Source organism: Lissotriton vulgaris, chromosome 6, assembly GCF_964263255.1.
Source record: "Lissotriton vulgaris chromosome 6, aLisVul1.2, whole genome shotgun sequence".
Lineage (NCBI taxonomy): Eukaryota > Metazoa > Chordata > Amphibia > Caudata > Salamandridae > Lissotriton > Lissotriton vulgaris.
The window spans coordinates 723,819,925-723,827,925 of record NC_141694.1 but is presented as its reverse complement, the minus strand read 5'-3'; the positions used below and the strand labels follow the sequence as shown (position 1 = coordinate 723,827,925).

General features: G+C 46.3%; 1 pseudogene; it reads left to right on the top strand.

The window, feature by feature from the left end:
- Nucleotides 1-7,677: 7,677 nt before the first annotated feature.
- On the top strand, nt 7,678-7,749 carry LOC147707905 (U2 spliceosomal RNA; annotated as a pseudogene).
- Nucleotides 7,750-8,001: the final 252 nt, after the last annotated feature.

Genomic DNA, 8,001 nt, shown 5'->3' with positions numbered 1-8,001 from the left:
GTTGGAGGTTGAGGCTTTGACCGATTGTGCCTCTACCTTTCCTGAACCCAAATTGCAGACCTGAAAGGGTATTTGTTTCAGCCAACCACCCTGTAAGTTTACCTAAAACCACCCGACCGAGGACTTTGACAGCAGAGTCGATAAGGGAAATGGGGCGGTAGCAGCTAGGTTCCCCTCTATTCCTTTTTTTGAAAATGGGTACAATAACTGATTCAGACCAGGTACCCGGCAAGCCTGATTTGCACACCCTGTTAAAAACGTTACATAAAACCTTTGACCATGTCTTGACATCCGATTTAAAGAGATCGGCTGGAACGCCTTATTACTTGTCATCTTACTGATGGCCTCTGCCAACTCTATCTCGGTCACCGATAAAGTATAAGGATCCTCAACGAGTGGAGATGTAACTCCCCCACCCCCCCCCCCCGAGTCATCCCCTTCATAGACTAATTTAAAATGGGAACACATACCTGTTCCTGTGTACCACAGTCTAATTGGCCATTACAGGAATCATTAAAAAAAAGGTTTATTGACCACTGCCCAGAATTTGGAACTATTTTTGAGAACATCAGTGGAGGTTAGTTCTTCCCAAGCCTCATCTCTGATTTCTCGTCTTCTACTTTCCAGGGCAGCTTTACAGGCTTTCCTTAAAGATGCCACACCGTTCTTATCCACTGGATTATGTTTCAGGGCCACCATTAAATTTCGATGTACTATCGAACAATTATGATCAAACCAGCCCTCACTAGCAAGATCTTTCACCTTGCCCGTCCGTTTAAGGTCATCCGCGACCTGGGAGCAAATTTTGATGTAAGCCTCTAAAACCTCCTTATCCCCTGCTTGCACATTCATACAAATGTGCATCTCTGTTCCAACCTTAATTAATATATTGGTGTGAAAATCTCCAGGTACTACTCTACACCATCTAATTCTACAGGCCTGATCTACCGGCCGGATGTCTGACTTATCCGTCCTCCTATAACATAACTCAGGTTTATCGACCAGATCCGTCATGATAAGGGCCACTGGGTTGTGGTCACTAAAAGTAGACCAAGAGGCTGAGTAGCCATGAACCTTGGCACCCAGCGTAGAACTAACAAAAATATAATCGATAGTTGAGGGTGTTATCTTCCCTTTAAAAGTGGGTACGTCCTCATTCCACGTACAAGGGAGTCCATTGTCGGCCAATAAAGTTTCCAGAATTTCTCCTTGAGCCGAATGCTCAAAATGGATATCTCCTTGATCTGGGGGGCCTAAAATATAAATAGCCTGGCATTTCTCAGAGAAACCATGAATATTAAAGTCTCCTAAGACAATGATCGCACAAGAGTCTATGTTAGCTTCTCTATACTCCTCGAGGAAAAGATTAAGCACAGCAAGGTGTTCAGTCGTGGAGGCTTTGTCAAAGGAATTGTAAAAATTATTAATCAAAATGGTACCCACAGTATCCCAAGTTTCCTGTAGCCCAATGATATCAGCCCCACATAGGGATCTTCTCCAAATGGCGTCATCTAATTTATTTTTAAGGCCTGCAATATTCCAGGTTAGGAACTTGGTACATACTTTGGTGTCAGTCAGGCCCACGCTATCTGTGGGGATAACGCTTGATGCTAATGATTCTTTTCTTTGAGCCTCAATAACAGTGGATGGTACCTCTGGGGTTACTAGTCACTCGATGTCATCCAAATTTAAGAAGACATCGAATCTATTTTGAAGGGGTATAGGAAATTCATAAAGATCTTTCCTCAGAGGTAGATATCTGCGTACTGACATGACATTTCACACGGTTGCGGGATTTCTATTAAAAAAAACAAGGGGAACCATGCCAATGCCCTCTTCTGAGCCGTGCCTCGTGCCTGCCCTCTCCAGTATCAATCTCACAATCTGTGATGAGGCAAAATTCAATATAACACAGTCTCCTCTATGGGTTTTATCAAGTCAAGTCAAGTCAAAGCAAGCTTTATTCGATTAATTAAAATCATAAAAGCAATTCCATCACATATATAAAAAGACAATTCATGTGTTAAAAACAATTCATGTATTAAAAACAGTTATTACATTTAAAAAGAACAGTTTCATATATTTACATAGGATAGAGCATTTCATCTTTAGGACTAATGGATAGCAATTATTAACACATATCAAGGAACATTTAGCTTCAGTTTTTTAGACTTAATTCGCATAGCAGCAACCAAGAAACTTGCGACCCCAAATATTACTCTGATGCTGCTCAAGAGCTGTAGGTAACGAAGTGTGGGCCAGACTTGTGTAAACCCTGCTTCTCTCAAAATAGGTAATAAAAACTGTTTCCTACATTCCTCATAATGGCCACAGAACATAATAAAGTGCATCAGTGTCTGTTCGGAGAAATTGTCACAGCTGCAGGGGATAGATGGATTTAATTTTCCCCAAACTGGATAGTTCCCCAAGGAATACTGGATGATATTAAGTCTAAATCTCACAAGGAGGTTACGATGGAAGGGTCTGGTCACAATATTCAGATAGGGTTCCAAATTAGGGGTAGTCTGTAGTATGGGTTTTATCAGACATTCTACCCAAGGTATCCTACGTGACATTTTAAATTCTTTAAATAAACAACCCCCCAAGCCAGTCAAATTATTTACGTAATGTAGCGCCTTGTTACGCAGTGACATCCAGTGTTTTTCCACACCATTCTGTAGAGGGGGGACGTTTATCAAAATGACAGTGTATGGAGTTGCCTCAGGGGGGAGATTTATCCTGTCTGGGGTAGACTGAAGTACATGGGTCCCCCGACCCATGGGCTTAGTTGAGGCAACCCATGAGCCTTCCCTTGGTATTGCATTAGGTAACAGCCCCAGCTTACCAACTAAATTTGGCACCGAAGCCTCAGAGAATGCCACACCCCCTGTGTCAGCCACTGTAGGGGTCTGCATAGACTCGGACTCCGTAGGCCCAGACGGGGCAATAGAATTACTAGGTCCTCCACTCTGTCGATTAGCTACTGGGGAAAACAATTGCTGTTCGATCTTCTCAAGCCTGGAATCTATCTTAGAGAGTTTACTAGAAAAAGGTCCCAAAATAGCTTCTCCTCGATTTTTAAAACAATTCGATTCTCCAGGTCAGACATCATCTGTTCTATACCTGCCTGAGAACTTATATCCAACAGATTATGTGCACTTATGCCAACTGCCTCCCCCGCATATCGCTTCTTTCCCCGTGTGCCACCCCCTTTTTTAGGCACTTTGCTGGCCTGTTGTAGTGTGACCGGGATGCTGCCTGCTTTCCTCTTAACTGAGGTTACATTTACAAGTGTTTCACCCGGGTTTGCTTGATTCATACGTTGTTGTCGAGTCCGGGTTTTAGGTGGGGAAGGTGGAGTAGGGGAAGGGGATAAAACCCCTTCTTCAGAAAAGTCTACTACTGATGGCTCCAGTGAAGGCATTGATAGAGCCCGAGAGGATGACACAGCCACCTGATCTTCTCTATTTGCCGTCAGTGCATCTGGCTCTGACAGCACTATTGAACAACTAGTAGGGACACCAATAGAGGAGCGGCGATGTTCCAAAGACAAACGTCTTTTGGTTAGCTCAATTTCCCGACACAGAACAGACTCCGCTCTTATCAGTCCCCCCCCCTTATCACCAATCTTACTCATGGCCACGAAAAACTGTCAATTGAAATGGCAAAGAATCAAACACAAATGTTAATGTACATGCACTGCTGGGGAATAAGAAAGAAAGATCACAATCAATAGTCACTGACCAATATCCAGTGTCACTGATCCATGGCAGGCAGGATGATCAAATGAAAGGGATGTGGACCTGCCCTGCCTTGTCCTGGCTTTGACGGGCCCGCCCTTGACATGTGGTTTCGCCCGGGAACACCCGTGCTGCGGGAGTCGGTGAGCATCTTTAAGCGCCTCCTGGCGCGTAGCGCGGTGTCACCGGCCGCAAGGGGTGATGGGCAATGTAGTTCTCATCCCCCCTGGCGTCCACAACAGCAATGGCAGACCTTCTATTCTCAACGAGCGGTCCCCGGCGTGGGCAGCAGCAACAACTGAAGTGTTCAGGCCGGTGAGTGAGCCAACTAACAACTGGAATGATCTCCCGCGCTGCGGGAGTCGGTGAGCGTCTTTAAGCGCCTCCTGGCACGTAGCACGGTGTCAACGGCCGCAAGGGATGATGGGCAATGTAGTTCTCAGCCCCCCCCCGGTGTCCACAACAGCAATGGCAGCCCTTCTATGCTCAACGCGCGGTCCCCGGCGTGGGCAGCAGCAACAACAGAAGTGTTCAGGCCGGTGAGTGAGCCAACTAACAACTGAAATGATCCTCCGCGCTGCGGGAGTTGGTGAGCATCTTTAAGCGCCTCCTGGCGCGTAGCGCGGTGTCACCGGCCGCAAGGGATTATGGCCAATGTAGTTCTCAGCCCCCCCGGCGTCCACAACAGCAATGGCCAGCCCTTCTATGCTCAACGCGCAGTCCCCGGCGTGGGCAGCAGTAACAACAGAAGTGTTCAGGCCGGTGAGTGAAGATACTAACAACTGGAATGGGGAAACATCCTTTACAACGCAACTTTTACCACGCAGTGCTATTACAACGCATTTTTACAACGAAAACCATTACAACGCATTGCGCTGGGGGGCGCTCTATGATAGGGAATGGATTTAATTTACTATCCAACACCTTCCCTAGTGTCCACAGGGACTGGAGTTGGAATAGTAAATTAAACTATTCACTATCCAGCACCCCAAAGCGCTATGCGTTGTAATGGTATGCGTAGTAAAACCTGCGTTGTAACAGCATGCGTGTTAAAAGCATGCGTTGTAACGTCATACATCCACTGGAATGATCTCCCGCGCTGCGGGAGTCGGTGAGCGTCTTTAAGCGCCTCCTGAAGTGTTCAGGCCGGTGAGTGAGCCAACTAACAACTGGAATGATCTTCTTTTATTGATTGGCAGCCAGTGCAATACCTGCTGAGAAACAGACTCATATTTAGGTATATCCAGAATCAATCTGGCTGCTGCATTCTGCATTAGTTGTAACTTTTTCAAGAATTGAGTTTGGATCCCCAAATAAAGGGCATTGCCATGGTCCAACCTGGAAATGGCCAACGCATTTACCACTGTTTTTAGCGCCTCATAAGGTATAAAGGCACAAATCTTCTTGACCATTCTAAGAATAAACCAGAAGCTGGAAGAAAGGCAGTTAATTTGGCTGTCAAATGTCAATCTACAGTCAAAGGTCATCCCGAGGTTTTTGACCTTTGAGACGGGTGTAGGGCACTCACCAAGCTCTGAAGGCCACCAGTTTGGAGACCAAGCAATGGGATTAGCGCCCAGCAACAATACTTCGGTCTAGTTTAAGGCAGTTGGATTACATCCACACAATTAACGTGGCGCACGCAGTTATTGAAGCGGGCGGCAGTTTCCTCCACGTTATTGGTGACTGAGATAACTACCTGTGTGTCATCCGCGTAAGACACTACCAAGAACCCATACTGTCTTATCACTGCTGCCAAAGGTGTCACATAAATGCTGAATAGCGTAGGGCTTAAAGAAGAGCCCTGCGGTACTCCACATTGCAGCTTGAAGGTTTGGGAGCTAGCTTCATTAAATTCGACTCTAAAGGATCTCTCAGTGAGGTAAGATGTTAAAAGAGTTGTGGCAGAGTCTTGAACGCCCAATTCAGACAGTCTGGAAATTAGGATGTTGTGGTTGACCGCATCGAAGGCCGCCAATAGGACTTCCCGCCTTCATCCAACGTTTTCCTGAGCTCCTCGCAAGCCGTAATCAAGGCAGTTTCGGTTCCATGACCTTCTCTAAAGCCAAATTGTGAGTGGTCAAGAAGGTTGTTGGTGGATATATAAGCCGAAAGCTGGGTGTTCTATAATTTTTCTAGGATCTTGGAGACAAATGGAATTCTGGAAATGGGACTATAGTCATTGGGTTCAGCAGGGTCCAGGTGGTGTTTTTTCAGCAGGGGTAGTACAGAAGCTATCTTCCATGCAGCAGGAAACTGCTCCTGCAGTATGATACCAGAGAACAGCTCAAATAGCTGTTCGCCGAGAATGTCAGAGGAAAGATTAAAGATTTTTGGGGAACACGGGTCAGAAGGTGCCCATTGATTTAGTGACTGATATAATTTCAGTAATCTGTTCTCTAGTTGGGGGGTAAAAAAGAAACCAGATGTATTTGGGACGGAATCGTCCTTATTAGATGGTAGATCATTGGAGAGGTGTGAATCCTTGGGAAGGTTGGTAAAGGTTCTATATACCAGCTCCACCTTGTCCACGAACGACTGACCAATGGTATTACAAAAGTCTGGATTATTGTCAGATTTGGTATTAGATGGTAGTTTTGTTAATTTTCTGACAGTCGCAAACAGCTCTTTGCTTGAATTTTTAGCAGCCAAGATTTTCATAGTAAAATAGTTACTTTTTTCCTCCATGATAATTTTTTTATAGGTAGCTAAGGCCTGTGCATAGAGCTTTTTCAGATCTTTATTATAATTTTGTCTCCATCGTTTTTCTATTCTCCTGCAGAGCTGTTTCTGTTTCCTTCATCTATCAGAAAACCAAGGTTCGGAAGGTTTATTCCTCCTTGAGAAAATGGTCTTTAGAAGAGCTACTATGTTAGTAGTGTTAGTAATCCAGGAATTTATATTCTGAACTGCCAAATCAGTTTTAACCTGTAAGTTAGGTTTGTTTGTTAGTAAGGTTGCCTGAAGGCGGTCCGTGTCTATTCCTGCCCAAGCACGGTAGGTGTGTGTTGTTGTTGGAATGGTTTCTGTCTTAGGTTGAGGTGAGGCTGTAATAGAGAACAATATGGCTCCATGGTCTGACCACACCACTGGTAGGATCTCCCTAATTTTGATGCTAGGATTGGGAGTGAAAAGGCCATCTAGTGTGTGACCGGCAATATGGGTACTCTCCTTAACTATTTGCTCCACCCCTAGGTTTGACATAGTATCGAAGAGCTTGGCATTCTTAACATCTAATAATTTCTCTAAGTGGTGGTTAAAATCGCCTAGTATAGTGTAGTTTGCATGATTAATACTGGTTTCTAGATAGGGGGTAAGCTTGTCCACCAGGGGTGTCCGAGCTCTCGTGGGTAATAGATTAATAGGCTGTTCTAAGAGTCATTTGGACTGAGTTGTATCTGGAAAGATGACAATTCACAGTCCTGTGTGGTGCCTGGCTTCTCTAAGCAAGAAGAAAAATACAGAGTCCTTTTCCTTCTCTGCCCGCCCCGCCTGTCCCAGAACGTCCAAGTCTTATCTATAGGCCTTGGGCTACAATGGAGCAGTGTCCGGGGCAAGCAAGGGCGAGGCGCCGGCCACTTCCTGTCAGGGAGCTGTCCAGGGCACCCTTGCCTAATTCCCAGTATCCCCTGGCTGTCATGCTTTCCGGCCAGCCGGCTGGAGGCAGTGCACAGGAAGGGGCGGGGCATACAAATACTAGAAAGAGGACAACGTGGGTATGCTAAGTGACGCCTAATGAGGCGACAGCCGAGGAGGACTCTGGGAACCGGAAGAAGACCTGAGGGCAGGGCCTCCTTTCCACTGGCACATGCTGAGCTCTTCCTACGAGTCAGAAAAAGAGGAGAAAGGGCTGCCAGCGACGGTGCAAGGGCAGACCCCGGCCCGGGTCGGCCAGGTAGATTGCTTCAGAGGCGTTCATTCTGGCACCATTCTGGTTATCGCTTCTCGGCCTCTTGGCTAATATCAAGTGTAGTATCTGTTCTTATCAGGAAGGCATCAGCAACCACAAGTCCCTGCTTGCGCCCGCACCCGAGACTCTCGCGGGCAGAGCAGCAACGTGGAAGGGGTACACATCTGCTTCCAGCATCTCGGCTCGGGAAGCACTCTTGCATCTCCACCACCCGGCGGCCAGTACACGAGTACTGCAGCAGGAAAAGAAAGGAATTCATTTTTCACCCTCAAAGGAACGATGCAGCAGTAAAAGATCAAGGTGAGTCTGCGCCCCCTCCTTCACAGCACGGACGTCCTCCCTCCCGCCTCA